Here is a 19,074-nt window from a genome sequence, read left to right on the forward strand (position 1 = left end):
AATAATTATGAATAATGCCATCCTTACACTAAATATAATCAGAGAGCAAAATTGCTATGACGGAAAGGTAACGTTTCGGGAGAAAGAATGCTCAATTGGGAGTAGCATCAGGTCTCTCACTAGTTGTATGACTAGAAAAAAATACATTTAACTTCTCAGAAGTTTTTTTTTCATTAATATGTGACTACATGTAGTGTTAAGATTCCATCTATCTAAAATGTTTTTCCCTCTCTCCTCATGAAAAGATGCAGTGAGATTGAGAAAGAACATAAAACCATTTAAGATCCAGAGCTCCATAACAGCGATGGTTAATTTTAGCTTCTCCACTCTCTGGCAATGTGACTTGGTGACAGCCACCTAAACTGTCTCAGTTTCCTCATCTGATATTGCATTAATTATCGTACCTGAACGATGAGACTGTTCTGAGGAATAAATGAGTTAATATGTTGAAAGGGTTTTGACAATGGTGGACACTTTATTTGAAAGCTTTATTATATGATTATGTGTTAGGTATGATTATTGCTGTCGTTATTGTCTTTTTGGCAATATTTGTAACACTTTATTAAAATACAGATTCCAGAGCCTCGATCTAAACCAACTAATTCAGAAACCTCAAGGGTGATGCTTAACCATGTGTATTAGAATAATTACATTACAGTGAATGATTTTGGAGCACAACTAAGATTGAGAACCACTAAACCATAAATATTTGGAGTCGTTATTAATGCTACCAAATGGTAAATGCTTTGTATTTTCACGCCTCAGTAAAAACACACGAAAAAATTTTACGTTGAATGGGCAAAAAATTATGGTAAAGATATAGAAACAGCATGATGTAATGGAAAGTGCCCTCAAGAAAGATCAAGAGACATGTCTTAGATTCTGGTTCTCAGAACAATTCATTCATTGACTTTGGTCCACTCACACAATCTCTTTGACCTTCAGTTTCCTAAGCCAAAACCAAGGTGGGTTAATTAGATGAACCAGCATGGTTTTACATTGAAAGCTACTGACTGGACAATTTTGGAGGAAATATACATGTATGTGTGTGTATATGTATGCACACTTATGCACATGTATATATGTAAATATTGTATATAGGGTAGATAGGATTCAGGAATTAGAAAGACATTACTAAGCCGTTTATTAGTATTTGAGCTTGCGTAAGCATCTTAATCAACCCAGTCTTTCCTTTATAAAATAGCACTATGTGAGATTTATATACAATATATAAATATTTATACAATATATAAATATGTATATAAATATATATAATATAGTTATAATAAAAAGAATTAGGAACTAAATAAAAATTACTGTCCTTTGAATTCTACCTTTGCATAATTGTCTATATTAAACTGGACCCTATGCTATATTTAATCACGTTAGGTGGATATTTGGATTCAAATCCAAAAATCATGCATGACAATAATAAAACCTCAGAAATCTTATGATAGGAATTATTAGAGTGCATTTTAAAATATACTTAAAATCTCTTTTTTTCCACATAAAAGTTCTTAGTTTATTAATCCACTCATGAAAAATCTGCACAATCACCAGAGACAAAGTCACTGCAGAATCTTTACTCCGTTTTTTTGCTGGCACCAACATTGGCTTGGGCAGTCCCCCTGACTTTCTTCATTCTGTTCTTGTATTTCTTTTGCTGTTTTCTTGAGGTCGTTTTCTTCTCATACAGACCATGTCTTCTCATACAGACCTATGTTTGGGTTCATTTTTTCTTTTCATAATCCAAGGAATCGTAAATCATAGCAAAGCCCATTGTTTTGCCACCGTCAAAATAGGTTTTGAATCCATATACAAAGATGACATTCAGTGTGGTCTTGTACATTTTGGCTATTTCTTCCTGAATTTCTGTCTTAGGTACTGTTGCCTTTCTAAGGTGAAGAGCATCAAGGACCATTTGTTTCTGCTGAAGTAGTCAACTGGCATGAACATCCTGGTCCGGGCGGTTACTCTGTTGTTCATGATCGCAGCCGAGCTTCAAGCAGCCAGGGAGGAAAGAACTACTATTCGCAGACCAATCATATATTTAAAGTCTTGACATAATGAAAGCTTTAACCAAAAATACAATGTACTTGATGATTTGCACATTTGCCCTTTCTGTTCTACACTGTATGTTACTTCATTCAGTGCTTTCATACTGTACCCAGGATCTTAGTTTATTTTATGCCACTTTGGAAGTGATTATTTTTTATAGAATAGGATGATGTGATGGCTAACCACAAGAAAACACTAAAAGGTCAAAGGCAGTAAAGTGTGTTTTTTTCCAAACAGAAGTAAAAATGACTTTACGCTTCTGCAATGTTTCACTTTCATGCTTTTTATATTGGCTCGGTCAGGAAATACATCTCATTCACATTGATCATTATAGCACATGCCATCAGGATAGACGTAGCTGACTGTTCAAAAATAAATCAGCTAGACACCAATGACCATCAAGAAGTAATACTCTTTGAGTTCCCTACAGTCTGTAACCCATACATTTATGTCAACTTGCAGGAAAATATATTGGCAATAAGTCAACATTAATCCAACAGTATTTGAGAAAAGAACAGAAGTATGGATATCATATAAGAATTTCAGATGTTGATTTTTAAACTAGATCATTCTACTACCTAATAATTATAACTGCTTATATACTGTCTTTCCTCTCAGTATGCAATTCTCATCTTTCCTCTTTATTTATGAATATCTTTTATCTACGGTATTTACTTTTAATGTTTTACAGAATATAATACTGAGCATTGTTATCAAAAGATATTTAATTGGGTTAGCCTGAGTCCTTACATTTTTTCAACTAGCTATTCTTGACTCTTGAGATTTTCTTATCATCTAAAAAATATTCTGAGCCCTGTTGTTCATTTGTTATTTAGGAATCAGATGATACTTGTTAAAATTATCTTTTCTCTCTCTCTCTCTTGACATCTATTCTTGAGATTGTCTGCCTCTTGTAATTGTTAAGACACATTTCTAATACATCAAAAAAGTCTGCAATACTCAGGCATTATTTGTTTTTTTCACATGGTTTCAAATAACATGTGCAATCATTATTTGACAAAAGAACAAGTATTTGTCCATTATAGCCTCACAAAATGAATTAGAAAAAAACGAGTCATCACACGCCAGTCAGAGTGGCCAAAATGAACAAATCAGGAGACTATAGATGCTGGAGAGGATGTGGAGAAACGGGAACCCTCTTGCACTGTTGGTGGGAATGCAAACTGGTGCAGCCACTCTGGAAAACAGTGTGGAGGTTCCTCAAAAAATTAAAAATAGACCTACCCTATGACCCAGCAGTAGCAATGCTAGGAATTTACCCAAGGGATACAGGGGTACTGATGCATAGGGGAACTTGTACTCCAATGTTTATAGCAGCACTCTCAACAATAGCTAAATTATGGAAAGAGCCTAAATGTCCATCAACTGATGAATGGATAAATAAATTGTGGTTTATATACACAACAGAGTACTACGTGGCAATGAGAAAGAATGAAATATGGCCCTTTGTAGCAACGTGGATGGAACTGGAGAGTGTGATGCTAAGTGAAATAAGCCATACAGAGAAAGACAGATACCACATGTTTTCACTCTTATGTGGATCCTGAGAAACTTAACAGGAACCCATGGGGAAGGGGAAGGAAAAAAAACAAAGAGGTTAGAGTGGGAAAGAGCCAAAACATAAGAGACTCTTAAAAACTGAGAACAAACTGAGGGTTGATGGGGGGTGGGAGGGAGGGGAGGGTAGGTGAGGGGTATTGAGGGCATCTTTTGGGATGAGCACTGGGTGTTATATGGAAACCAATTGGATAATAAATTTCATATATTAAAAAAAAAGAAAAAAGAAAAAAAACCGAGTCATTAAAAAGGATAAATTCCCACACAAATAAATTGCTATTGTTTTTATGTGTCTTTTTAGCTTATGATATTCAGGGATGTATGATTCGACATAAAATTTGCATGATGTTCCCAATGTAACACATCTCTGTTTTGCCAGATCTGTTGAAAAGCAGGGGGAAAAAAGTTAATTTTCTTTTCAAGTTTGAAAAATGTGTCTTAAAGAATCTAAATAATGGAAAAGGCAGAAGTATTCAAATATTACCATTTCTTCCCCCCGCCCCCCCCACACACATCCATGATATTAGTTTTCAATTGGAAAAGGAAGAAATGGTTAGGATAAAGAATTACAAGGCAACAAGTAGATTAGAAATAATTTTACCTGGCCCTTGGAGAATACAAATAAATCTATGTCTTCAAATGATTACTATTTAGAATACTGAGAGGATTTCTATTTTTAGAATGTCCATTCTCCACCTATATCCCCTATATCCCTTGTCCTGATTCATACTATTCCTTCAAGAGTCAGCCTACATGTTTTGTCTTCTCCTTTGTGCATTCCTCTGTACTCCATACTTGTGTCATCTACAGCACTTAAAACACTGTATTTTATATTGGTAATGTTGGATATTTAAAAAAATCTTTCACCTAAATTGTAAGTTATATGAGAATAAGATTTTATTAATGTCAGTATCATTGTTAATAGCACATTGGTAAGCTCCTGATAAGATGATTTAATGATGAAATTAATTTATAAATCTTTAAGCAATCATAAAATATTAGAGAAGCGCTACAATATTTTTATCAACTATTTTCAATTTAATGTCCTGATAGTCCTCTCTGGGACTGGTGGAGTGCAAACACAAAGAAGAGAGGTCAACTGCTGTCCTCCACTCTTAGTGTAAAATCCAGGCATTCACATCCCTTGTTATTTTGACAAGGGCACCTTAACTTTTTTTTATGTATATATTAATGTGCTGCATACCATTTTAAGAAGTGATTTTGCTACTAGAAAAACAAGATCTAAGATTCTAATTTTAGATGATCAAATGACTCTATTTTGAAAAGCAAAAAATGTATGTTCTAGAACTGCACTGTCCAATATGGTAAACAATAGCCACGTGTCTTTACATAAATTTACAATTAAATGATAGTTTAAATTCAGTTCTTCAGTTAAACTAGCTTGATTTCAAGTGCACAATTGCCACAAGGCCTACCAGGTATCATAGTAAACACCATACAGCCTATACTATTTCCATCATCATAAAAAGTTCTATTGGACAGCTTTTTCCTAAAACTACTTCTGTTGAGTATGATATCAATTATTGTAAAATCCTAAAAGAATCTAAGAAACAAAATTGGGATAAATTTTTAAGAAAGTGCAAGAGATGTTTGCTTGACTTCTTTAAGAGTCCTGCTTCATACTAATTTTCTAATGTTTTCTAAGTCATAGGATAGAAGACTAGCAGACCAGTTAAAAGTGGGAGGCCTAGAGCGAGAGTTTCCAGGTTAGTAAAGCACTATGTAACTCAACCTACTTAACAATTCTAAGCATCAGTGTGTGCTCCAAAATGTGAGTAATAGCACTTAGTTCATAGGGATGTTCTGAGGATGAAATGAGACAAAGCATGCATGGATTTAGCAAGGTCCTGATACATTTTAGTAATCAAACTTATAGCATTACCCAATTACTGTTAGTCTAGGCATCAAATTTGATGCCTTGCAGCACAACAAATTGGGGTACTTGAAGATAACTAAGGCAGCACTGTGGATGGTAATATAAACATTTATTTAATTATTTAATGCAAAGTGAGGGCAACCAGAATCTACCAAATGATTTATAGTCCCCAGATGTTCAGGGCCTAATTCTCTCATTACAGGTCCTTGCATTATCCAGTTATCATTTAGAAAACAGACTCAGTCAAAACAGTATGATATTGACACAAAAATAGACACATAAGTCAATGGAGCAGAATAGATGACCCAGAAATAAACCCACACTGTGTGGCCAATTAATGTATGACAAAGGAGGCAAGAATATACAATGGGGACAAGACAGTTTCCTCAATAAAATGGTGCTGGGAAAAGGACAGCTACATGCATACATCAACACAAAAAATAGACTAAAACTGGATTAAAGACCTAAATATAAGACCTGAAACCATAAAACTCCAAGAAGAAAACATATGTGGTAGTCTCTTTGAAATCAGGCTTAGCAACATTTTCCTATATAAGTCTCCTTTGGCAAGGGAAACAAAAGCAAAATTAAAATATTTGGACTATACCAAAATAAAAAGCTTTTACACAGTGAAGGCAGCCATCAATTAAACCAAAAAGACAATCTACTGAATGGTAGAAGATATTTGCAAAGGATATATCTGATAAGGGATTAATATATGAAATATATAAAGAATTTTACATAATTCAACACCAAAACCCCCAAATAATCCAATTGAAAGATAGGCAGAGGACATACATAGATATTTTTCCAAAGAAGAAATACAGATGGCCAGCAGATACATCAAAATATGCTCAATATCATTTATATTCATGGAATTATCTACTGAGAAAGAGACAGAAATAGACAGAGAGAGAGCAGGGGAGCGGCAGAGAGAGAGAGAGGGAGAGAAAGAATCCCAAGCAGGTGCCTTGCTGTCAGTGGCAGAGCCCAAAGCAAGGCTTGATCTCACTAATAGAACCCTAGGATCATGACCTGAGCCAAAATCAAGTCAGATGCTCAGATGCTTAAGGAACTGAGCCACCCAGGTGCCCCATTGATGTGTTAATGATTTTAAGTGCCCTTTTTCTACCTCTGATCTGTGGGTTTCTTATACAGCAACTTTCCAAACAGACCAGCACCTGCTGTTTCGATACTGAGTTACTACTTACAGGATGGTAATATGGTGATATGGGACCAAACTCCCGGCACAATTGCCAGAGTATAAATCCTGCTCCACCAAAAGGACCAAGGCTTTCTCCCTCAACAATAGGATCTTTTGTCCTTCTGTGACCTGCTACACTTAAATAACTATATTTCCACTGTGTTTTGCTATTATGCAAAATCAAATGTGTTTCTCTGTCATTAGCTGGGTTATTTCCATAGACCTGTAGAGGTTATGGCAACAAAATAATATCTCCTGGTTTCAGTATTTCCTAAAGTGGCATACAAATTTCATTCTTAATTGAATAATTATCAACTTTTGGAACAATTGCTCTTATTTTCACTAGTAGATTCCAACTGTGAAAATTTTTCCCTTGTTTCTGTCAGTGACTTCCCTAGCTTATATTTATGAGGATTTCCAATGAGATATATTCTCAAGTCATTTAATTTCCCGAACATATACCTTTGAAAGGACGAAGAACAAATAAAACTATGGAATATCTTTAAAGAGTCCTAAACTAGCTTCATTTCCATTTTCCAAGTATGTATAAAGTAACAACTATAGACACAATATCTAGGATTTTAATTCCTCCATGGCCTTTTCTTCCTTTTTTTTTTTTTTTTGTTTTATTTATTTTTTATTTTTTTAAATATATGAAATTTATTGTCAAATTGGTTTCCATACAACACCCAGTGCTCATCCCAACAGGTGCCCTCCTCAATACCCATCACCCACCTGCCCCTCCCTCCCACCCCCCATCAGCCCTCATTTGTTCTCAGTTTTTAAAAGTCTCTTATGCTTTGGCTGTCTCCCACTCTAACCTCTTTTTTTTTCCTTCCCCTCCTCCATGGGTTCCTGTTAAGGTTCTCAGGATCCCACATAAGAGTGAACACATACCTCCATGGCCTTTTCAAAGCCTTCTAAGGTATCTTTGTGTAAAATCCAGAAAAATACATGCTGAATTTAGTGAAGGGTTTGCAGTTGGTTAAGCAAACATGCTAGGGGAGGGACAATTAAGCAATTCAGTAAGTTTTCAATGTAATAGGAGATTGTGTTTATAAGGCTCTTCCCCAGACTTCCAGAAGTATATAGCACATAGATTTGATATCAGCAAGGTGCAAGGTATATTCTGATGCCTGATATCATGGGTCTCTAACCTTTATTGAGTGTTTTTGAATGAACACATCAAAAGCTTTCTTATTAAATGTACAAGTGCAAACAATACATAGATAAGAGCTAGTACAGGATGAAATTGTGGCTTAAAAAACATTAAAGTCTAAGTACTATCTATAGATATAAAAGTTAAGACGTGTTCATGTTCATAAAATTAACTACACAAGTACAGTAAAAGAAGGTTCCTGGTTCTGTGGTTGTTTGTGTGAAAATATACATGAGAAGTTTCAGTTACTATAAAAACATGGTTTAAAATAGCAAAGGAATTTAACTCATTAATAGTAGTATATTAGTGAAAACAAGAAACATGCTATTGTATTCTGCATTGACAAATGCACTGGGTCCAGTTGTTGAGTTCTTATTTTGGAAACAGCATTGAAAATATATGACCGTACTCTAAGGGTAAAGTACAGAAGGAGTAGAACATGCAAACAATACCATCAAAAGAAGGCTTAATTAAAGAAGAAAGTTGAGTCCAGAGAAGAGAAGCCCTACCATAGTCACAATACCTCTTTTATACACTTGAATGATTGCCTTGGTTGTATCTGTTTGTTTGTTTCTCCCACATTTTATGGGGAAAAGTTAGATAAAAATGTAAGAAATTTACAAGGAAATATACATGGCTAATTAAAACGATATGCTTCCTTACATTTAGAATTGGCCAACAACGTGAATAATATCTCAATTCCTCATTCATGAAGATGTCCGAGGTAAGCAGGGATGTTGGAGAAAAGAATCTTTATTGGAAGCAATGTGTCACTAGATGCTAAATGAGGGTGCAGAACAACCCAGAGAAGAAAACTATAATACCTCAAAACCATGTTCATCATGTCTAATAATTTAGCAGCTAATCTAAACCCTTAAACTATAATTAAATTATTAGATAACAATGACAGCTATGATATGGGCTGTCAGAAACTATAAAATACTGTGGGATAAGGTACGATTACTAACGCTTGCCAAATGTTAATCCAGAGTACCAGGTGCTAAGAATTTAATATATACATTAGAATTCACCTGACAAAATTTTTGTTTGTTGGTTTAAGTAGACTCTATGCCCAATGCGGAGCTTAAACTCACAACCCTGAGATCAAGAGTTGCACGTTTTACTGACTGAGCAAGCCAGGTCACCCTTACATGACAAATTTAAATAGCCAAGGAAAAAACTCTCAAACCTATTGTGCTGTTTACCTGAAGAAGATATACTCTATAAACCATCAGGAAGATTAACAATTAAAATATCTCTAAAAGTTTCTATGGAATATATTGCAGGTAAAGAAAGGTTATAAAGTCTAAAATCCAAAACAATTCCCTTCCCTGATGCTTTAAGTACTGAACGATTTTAACATAAGGTTTTTCGACGCCTTCCACATTGCAATCTTATTCAGCTCTCCTGTGCTAGAAGTCACCCATCTCTAAGTCATCTGTTGTCTCTGATGCGATCAAGTGGTCTATGACAAGAGCATTGCACTTATGTGTCTTATAGCTACCAACTCTGTTCCTACTGGCTTGCTACTAGCTAGCAAGTGCCTTTAACTAGCTGTGCTTCTTTGGCATAGAACTTACTCACCTGTGTTCAGTTTCCTATCTGTAAAATTATAGGGTTAGGTTGACTGGCTTTTAAGTATAGTATATTTATCCTCTGAAATTATTTGATTCTCTGCCAGCAAAATCCAAACAGAACCTACTTTCTCGGGGGAATTTTGATGACAGATGGCCTCTACCTTTTATCTACTCTGCAACACCAGAGAGGCTTATGCTAGTCTCTCTTCATCCTGTTATGTATAGGAATCATAGCTTTTCATAGGTACTTACCAGAAAGCCTTTAGTCAGGGATTCTTCTGTTTTGCTTTCCAAGAATTCAAGGAATCTGAAATCCACAGACAAAAATGGCCCTTTCAACTCAGTTTTGCTTTTTAGCTTTTGCCGGAACCAAATAAGTAAAACTCAAAGGCTAGTGCAGCAGACTGGGTCTTGCCCTGGTTTGATGGCAGTTTTGCCTTATCAGAAAGCACCCAGAATGAGTTTCCTGCATGATCGCCTTGCGTTTTCAATTCTCCACCTGCTTCTTAGGACATGTGTAAAATATATTTTGCGTCTGCTGTCTCCAGTTTTAGCATTTTCCCATTTCCCATTCTTAAGCTCATAGAATTTTAAAGTAGCCAATCCTTTTCCTTAATGAATATTTTTAAATAATTTGAATATTCAAAATAGAGCAAAATAGTTGAAAGAAAAGTTTTTTACATAAAAACAAGAACATGTTTTACAGACTTCACACTTGTTCCTTTTTTTTGCTTGCTGTAGTCTAAAATGACTTTTGGGTATAGGCATAAACCTAGCTACCAGCTGCCTGGATTTCTTTCCTTAAATTGTCTAATTAAAATTATTGTTTGATGTCATAAGGCTAACTTCTGATAATTAGTATTCTGCAGCAATAATTTTTGAAATACTTTCTGAAGAGATTAGAAATTAGGGTAACATTGAAAAAGTCTAATATGTCCCAACAAGTAACTTATACATCACATTAGTCTAAGTCCAGTCAAAAGGCAGAAATCGCACAATAAAGTCAACAAAGTAAGTTTAATTAAACAATGCTAGGTAAACAGAAAAAAAATTGTTAACATAACAGACCTGAGACTCTTAGCCTTAGGAAGGCCTGAGTGTAAGGTTGGCCTTTGGCATCTGGGAACTTGGATTTTGGGTTTTCACCATTCCATGGTAACAATAGTGCACTGTACTTAAACTGTTGATACAAACAGTATGTTTTAGATTGAACACCTGCTGGAAATCTGGAGTTTTGGCACATACTCGGCAGACAGTGACTATGTGACCAGTCTCTAATGAAATCCCTGGCCACTGAGTTTTTAATGAGCACCCACGTAGACAGTACTTCATACATGTTGTCACTATTTGATGTTAAAGGAATTAAACAAGTCAGTGTGACTCAACCCGATAAATACTCTTGTAACCTTGTGCCTGGTTCCATGCAACTTTTCCCTTGGCTAGTTTTTTGGTGTATCTTTTTCCTGTAATATATCATAACCATGAATACAACTATATGCTAATTCCTGTGAATCTTTCCAGTTAATCATGGAAATGGGAATGGTCTTGGGAACCCTGACACAGTAGGTTACTATAAAAATATAAAGAGAATTCTGAAGGATATCCTAGGACACAGACAGCATCTCAGAAAAGGCAAATTTGGAAGACTGGCCCTGTCCCCAAGGCAGGCGGTTCTGATCTCATTGAAAAAGATACAGTTGCAGCCCAATGGGTGCCAGAAAATTCTGCTGGACTGCCAGAGCTAGATCTAGTCCAGTCACTGGACAAGCAAGAAACAATATCACAGAACTCAGGCAAGACAAGGTTGGTGGGGAGATACACAGAGGGGGTCAGTGGGTCTTGTAGAAGGCTTGGAGCTTACATTCTACAGGACTCGAGCTCTGAGGCTCCATCAAACAGAAGATGATGGGTGGGAATGCAAATGGAGTCTAGGCTATGCAGGCATTTGTTCTGGATCATGCAGTGCCTATAATCAGGGGGCAATGGCTACAAGGTCATTTGTGGACTGTCTGCTCTAGGCTTGGGAGAGAATGTCCTTCATCTTCCCATGACATGCATGACTGACATTCTATACAGTAGGAACAAGGGAAAGCTCAAGGAGCCCTTTGGAACCAGGACTTTAAGCACCGCTCTGCCTCCCCTTCTCCTTCTTGCAATGCCCCTCCAGCTCCCTCTACTGACAAAGCTTAACATGTTCACTGTGAAGATAATATGCTGAAAGAGCCCAGTTCATGATCTCAGATCAGACACTGAAAGACAAATTTGCATCAGAGAGCCAATATATTGATAATTGGTTAGCACATACAGTGAAAGCATCTAAGAGACCACTGAACAAATTTCCTTTTTAAGATTCTAAATTGCCAATTGATGTAAATCAAACCAAATCACACATTATTTCTATTCCTAGCAAATAAATGCAAAATACATTTATGTTTTCTCTTTGGTCCAGGTTTAATATCTCAGTATATACTCTTCCTGAAGTCCTCATTATTTTACTAAACATAGTATGCCTTTGACTTGTTCATGTATTTTTAAATGGTAAATAAAACTGCAGAATAATAAATAGACAAGTAATTTAAAATTTAATTTTGTCTAGAAGTCACTAGTCTCTCCTGTTTCACTGTCTATAGTAAGCTAGTACTCAGTGAATGTACAAAAACACAACTAATTTGGTATAAAAAAAGTGCTACTTAATTTTTAATCTGTATTCTGCTTGTTTACTATTCACATTTTACTCTATTGGATTTTCCTCAATTAGATTTCAGGTTTTTCTCCCCTTTTTGTTCTCCCAGGCTACACTGAATGTTTAAATCAGAAAAGGCGCTATTGATTTTTCTTTTTTATCATGAAAATGTTTCTGGTCTTATTAGGTTGGTGAACTTATTTCTAACAGAACTTACATTTCCAACTTAAATTACTTTGTAGTACAACCTAATGTCCCATGCAATGATGTTATACCTGTATTTGTGTCAGATCTAATTATGAAGACTTGATTTGCGTAATGTGCAAGAAATTATTTCCACTTTCTCTACCATGCAAACAGATCAATTTTCTCATTAGCCCTTTCCATCAGTTCTGATTGCTTTAAGCTTATGCTTTTTATATTACTTTGTTGTCTAGCCAAATTTGGCCCTTACCTAGTGTATGGACAGATTGACTACATTTTAGGAGACTTATTCATGTTGACACTACAGCTATATAAATCAGTAATAGTGCAATATTTTTCATTATTTCCTCTATTACTAATTATCTATATTGGCCCATCATAGTCTTTCTACACTTCCTAATAGATTTTTTTTGCCATTTTCTTTTATGTCAGAATTTAGAGAAGAACAAATAAGGAAATGCACCACAAAGTAGGTGACAATAAAAGATGAAGAGGAAGTGGGAAGTATAACTCATTGTAGGAGCAAAGCTTTGGATAAAAGACTCTAAGGGGACTTCTTCAGGCTCATGCTCTGACAAAAGGAGTTATGTGGTGGTGCATAATTTTCCCACAGATCTTTTGTTCCTTGATGTGTTTGATGCACAAATAAAAATGTGGGTTGAAAGTTTGCAGAGTGGAGTTGGTGTGTTTACAAAGAGGGCTGTGAAGTGAATATGCTGATGCGTGAAGTCAAACATGCTGGAGATAATGGACACTCTTAGGAAGATATGCTCAGAAAAGAGTTTTCAGAATGCCACCTGGTTCTGCGAATGCCAGGTTTTGTTGATCGTCTGCATGTAACAACCATTCACCAAGTGCATATACAAAACATTTTCTAATAAAATGCTCTATAGGAAGGTTGATTCTGTTTCATCAATGGAAAAATTGAAGTAGTATTTACATAATAAAAAACAGGAGTACCAGTTTGGTGACTGCTTCCTTTATAATTTTGAATCTTCATGACCCTGGTACTCAAACAAGATGATAATAAAATATCTCCATCTTCTTTGTAGTTTCAATAGAAACACTTGTGTAGTTTCTATCAAACTTTCTTCTCTTAGTCTCTTTCTATGTGTATATGTAGGAATTGTATAACCTCTCTCTATATGCAAGGATAGAGTTTTATAACCTAAACCTAAAGTCATTGGGATGAGACCAAAATATTTCCTGTTTAAAGTCCCAACCTACATAATTCCTAGAATTACAGTTCTCTACTTTTTCCTCCAACAAAATCCTTTAATTACATGGCATTAGGATCATGTTAAGGTCAAAAACTCTTCATCCTGACACTGTTATATTTGAGGACCTGCATAGCCCAGTGTGTGGCAATATTTAATACATAAATATTTATTGCATGAAAAAAGCAAATACGTGAAAGAATAAACAACCCTACTGTTCCCGCCTTAATGCTGATCCTATTGTTCTCAAATGTCAATGTTCTGATTTTCCAGAGCCTGTCAGGAACAAGCCTATATTTGAAATAAACTTTTTCCAGTCACCTAGTCACTGCTGTCAAGTAGCATTCTGAACCTGGATTTATTCCTATTGAGGCTCAAATGTGGCTAGGGCAAAGACAGCTTTTCTGCTCCTTGGAGGCAAATTCAGGAATCAGTCTTGGACTTTTGACAGATGTATGTGAAGGAGAAGCAAGTTCCATCAGTAATCAGACAGCCAAATTGTCTTTTGGGCCAAAAAGAGTCCCTTCTTTGTCTGAAGCAGTGACCAAATCTGCAACCCTGAACCCCAAAGGTTACCCACAGCAATGGGTGGGTAACTTTTTAGCTTTATCACAGTTACAGGGTTGAATTTAAAGTGACCGTATCATTTCCCATTCATACCAACATACTACTGAGAGTGGAGGTGATGGGCGTGTTGCTGACACTGGAAAACAGGTGAAAACAAGGACTATGTATGCAAACAGGGATTTATAGTTATTCTCCATGAGAATACCTTTCTCCTCATTCAAGTTTCCCAGGGAAGGCTCCTCTGTGGAAGTAACGTGTCTTCACTCTTTTTGAGATCCTTTATTTCACATGAGAGGGGCCAGGAAGTCATTGACTTTTGATGACATGGTTCTGCTTCTGTTTCAAACAGATTTCACACAGCGATCAATAAATTGGGCCATTTCCCTTTGTTTTGTTCTATTTGTATTGATAGATTTTTGTCTGTTTCATTCGCAAAAGTATCCCAGAGCCCTAGAACTATGTACTCTAAATAGCTGTTGTTGGATGACTATGGCATGTACACTATATATTTGTATCATCATAATATTTCCATAGCTAAGTGCTATTTTTCCCTATTCTTTAAAGTGTTATTTTCTCTAATTCACATGAGGAAGGGGAGTTTTCTTACATTGGTTTTTGCATTTTTCACTTGTAGGCCTCTCCTACAAACTGCGTATTCTTTTGCAACAACCATTAATTTCTATTCACATTTATGAAGGACTGAAGATTTCCAGTCTCATCTTGGTGAGACTGTGCCATATTTTCAAGGATTCAGTGGAAAATGGCGGTGATATTGGAGCATGGCTCATTCCCTTTTTATGGCCCCATCCTTTGCTTTCCTTTCACAATACCACAACACAAAGTTGCTTGGTGTTATTAACATTACTGAAAATTTAGAGCAAACTAAAGTTAATTAGGGTGCATTTTTATGTCATGTACCTCTCTTATTTGCTGTCCCTATCTACATAACTTCCTAGTGGAAAGAGTAAATAGCCACTTGTTAGGGCTCAGCTAAATTTTTAGGTAAGATTCCTCATAGTCTTCATTTCTAGCGAGATATGTATATGCATTAGAGGGTGTGAGGGTCAGGGGGGAAGGGGATGGAAAGGTAGAAAGAGTATTTCCTTCAGTTAAGAGTTAATACATAAAGTACAGCGGTGCCTGGGTGGCTCAGTCTGTTAAATGTGTGACTTCGGCTCAGGTCATGATCTCACGGTTCTTGAGTTCAAGCCTCACATCGAACTCTCTATCATCCATGCAGAGCCTGCTACAGATCCTCTGTCTCCCTCTCTCTGCCCCTTCCCCGCTCTGCCCCTCCCACACTCACATGCTTGTACTCTCTCTCTTTCTTTGAAAAATAAATAAACATTTTTTAAAAAAAGAGTTAAAACATACAGTGTAAAATCATTTAATCTCATACACACACATACACACACACATAAAACAAATTTTGCATGATTCTCTTTCTGGTTGGAAGGTATGTTAAATACCAACAAACTAAAATGATGAAGTAAACAGTTTTCTTATTGTTGCTAGACAAAATTTTTTTTGGCATTACTATTGAGGTGCATAATAATTAGAACTCCAGCTAAATCACTATACTAATACTGAATCCCTGTTGCACATACACACACATTAAACATTTACCACTGTAACTAATTTCATCTATCAACCAAGAAGTGGCTACTCTGAGACTAGAAAACACTTTTAGAAGATATAAAGCTTCTGGGTGACTACACTGTGAATGTTCTAAAAAATGAGAAATACAATTACTAATTCTGTCATTTGGGCTTAAATGTTTTTGTTATGATAATCATTCTGAAGAATATATTTGGAAGGTGACCCATGTGGCCATCAATGTCTAGCCAAGGGTTTTCTAAAATTTGGGTAAAACATGTCATGTTGTCTCAATTTTACTGATAGCAATATACCTGTCTCCTGTTCATTGATCCCAGAAAAGCCAACACTTGTAGCCAAAAGAATGTAGAGTCAGTGCTTAGCAGCAAATTTGGATGACCTTTTTTGTTTCATGAAAAATTTCCCAGGGTCTGGATAGACAGCTGGAGGCAACACTGGAGATCTCATTCCAATGGAAATAGTAGGATGGACACATATTGATGAACAAAGAATGGCATATTGAACAATAAGGAGCTTGTAATTCTTATCATTGTGTGAAACTTAACACCAATTCTTCAAGGTTTCCTGGCAGCTGAGTCATTTTTTTTTTTCAGGAGGACTCTAATTTGAATGAGGTCTCATTCAGAATATTCTTGATTTTAACTGAAGACAAATGCCTACTTACTAAGAGATACAGAAGTTTCTGACAATATGTTCTATAAATTTGTACCTGAACTCCTTGTGGTGGGGCATGTTTATTTGCTTTTCTACCTGTTTTCAGGTGGAGAGATCACCATCTGGATAATTCTACTGGTCCCCTTTGTTACCTCTTTCCTTCCCCTTCAGGAAATGAATGGACAGTTTGAAAGAAGGAATTAAGCTTGTTTAGTTTAAACACTTGCTGTGTTGTTTTTGTCTTTGGAATATGCCTGTGTGATGGAAACACAAATTCCCTACTGCTTAGTATAGTAAGTTTTATAGAAGTAGTGTTCTCAGGGAAGGCCAACAATTTTCTAGCTGTGTCCATACCTGGATAGGAGTGTTTTTTCAAGGCTACATTTTGGGCAAGCTCATTTGCTTAACAGACTAAATCATGCCATATGATCTAACTTTGAATTTTATAAAAGCAATGGACTGATCTCTTTGGCTGACTACTCTCAATCTTTCAAAGGTTTATTAAGGATGATAATGACAATCATATATATTTGATCCCATAAATTACTAGTACTCAGAAGTTTGTCCCTCTTCCAAAATCCTTAAAGCTTTTTCCAAAATTTAATACAATTTTTATTATCTAATGAGGAAATTTCACGTGAACTACTGTGATATTCTTTACCACAGAAGAGTACAATGAAGCCTAATGCATTGTTTTTCTTGCAATGCACATTAGTCACAGCAAACATACTATGTATATTTTGTGTGTGTATATAAACATAGGGTGCTAATAAGACTAGCCTGATCAGTCTTGTTATTGTATTTTTTATGCCTGAAATCATCAACTAAATATATTAACCAAAAAAATTTTGTGTGTGACAACTTTACTGAAAGATTCAGGATGACATTTTAAGTTCCTTCAGCTAGACTACTAAGATACATTAAGAGAAAAAAAAATCAAAACCGGATAAAAGCTTATGAAAGACAGAGTAAATCCTTTAGGATGATTAGTTCAGTGAAATGTTAAAAGAATATTTTGTGTGCATGTCAGGTCTCCTGCTATTCTCAAACCAGTAATTTGGATTCACTTCATTATAGCCACTGAAGTACCTTAGCAGAGTCTGGGAAGAGGAGTGAAGAGCCAGAGAGAAAGAGCAATAACACTTAAAGGATGGAGTTGTTCTCATAATTCAGCTCTAGATAACTCAAACAAGCACCTTGCAAATGACAATGCAGGCTGAGCTCCACTCAGTGTGAATGAAAATGCATAAGGCACAGGAGCCCTCCAGGAGCTCCCTCAATGAACCTCAAAATAAATATTCCAAAGATGTAACTAATTTCTCTTTGTTTCAAGAGCTGATTCTTCCATTTTAACTCAAGGGTCCTTTTCAAACCAATGATATCTGACACTACGTCTGACTTTTAAGTAATAAAAGTTGTCATATTTTGCTAAAAACACATGGATTTTTACATACTGGTGGCTTGGTTAATGGGAAAATCATACTTTCTTTTTAATGCTCTATCTATTTAGTACAATTGTGCAAGGGCAGTATCATAAAGTATGGCATTTTCTGAATGACCTGATTATGTTTTTTTCATCTGTTTTTTTTCAAGGAAAACTTCATATTCAAAGAAATACTTTCAATGCTACAAAATAGATTTGAATCAGTTGTTACCAAAACAAGAAAAAGGAAGGGGCTTAGTGTACAGGAGGCTCTGGATTTAGACAGACATGGACATTAAGACTAAATTCTAGATCCGAATCTAATTGTGGGACTGTTGCAAATAAATTAACTTCTCTATGCTTCCATTTTCTGACCTTTAAAATGGGAATCATATGAGTAGTAACTTTGTAAGTTTGTGCGGGTATAAATATAAATAACAACAACCCATTATTAAATGGTATTTAACTGCACACCAAACAATATGCCAATTGCATTTTGTGATTTCATTTAATCTTCACAGCAACTATTTGAGAATGTACTAATTTTTCTACCTAGACTACATTTTCATATGTGGTAGGTGTCTCTCCCATGGCCAAATACTCCCAAAGTCTGACTTCTAGTCAAAACACTCTTCTTGGCTCCAGACCTATATATTTCTGCATTGTTCCCTCTGGCCATCTGCCAAGCACCTTTATAACTATGTAAGTCCAACTCTACTCATCATCTTTAATCCCATTCCATTCTTTTGTTATCCTGTTTTCCCTGGTAAATTGCAACATCATCCACACAGTGCTCAAGTCCCAAAGTTATTCAATAACCGTACATGTTGATTTATCTCAAAGCCATCCATTCACCCCTTGCAACTGTCCTAATCATCTGACACCTCAACTGTTCTTACAGTCTCATAACTGGCCTTCCTGGTAACAGAGTTGCCTCCCTCCCAGCCATCCTGCAACCCATTACTTATATTGTAGCCAAAGTAATATTTTGAAAATTCACATGTGATTGTGTTGCTCTATTGCACAACCTTTAGATAAAGATGAAAATATTTAACATGATCTATAGGGTCTTGTTGCATCAGGGCTTTGCTGACTTCTACACGTTTGACTGTACTTTATTTGGCACTCACTTGTCTATGCTTCAGTCACACTAGTCATGTTTCATTTCCTCAACTGTATCTTTCCCTCTATTGTTCCAGGATCTCATACTTTGCCACTGCCTGCCATACTCTCCCT

At 35.9% G+C, this 19,074-nt stretch overlaps 1 pseudogene; it reads right to left on the bottom strand.

Annotated features, from left to right (window-relative positions):
* Nucleotides 1-1,582: 1,582 nt before the first annotated feature.
* LOC122219099 lies at nucleotides 1,583-1,986 on the bottom strand (annotated as a pseudogene).
* Between the last annotated feature and the right edge of the window lie 17,088 nt (nucleotides 1,987-19,074).

This window comes from Panthera leo, chromosome B2 (genome assembly GCF_018350215.1).
Source record: "Panthera leo isolate Ple1 chromosome B2, P.leo_Ple1_pat1.1, whole genome shotgun sequence".
In the NCBI taxonomy this organism is placed as follows: domain Eukaryota; kingdom Metazoa; phylum Chordata; class Mammalia; order Carnivora; family Felidae; genus Panthera; species Panthera leo.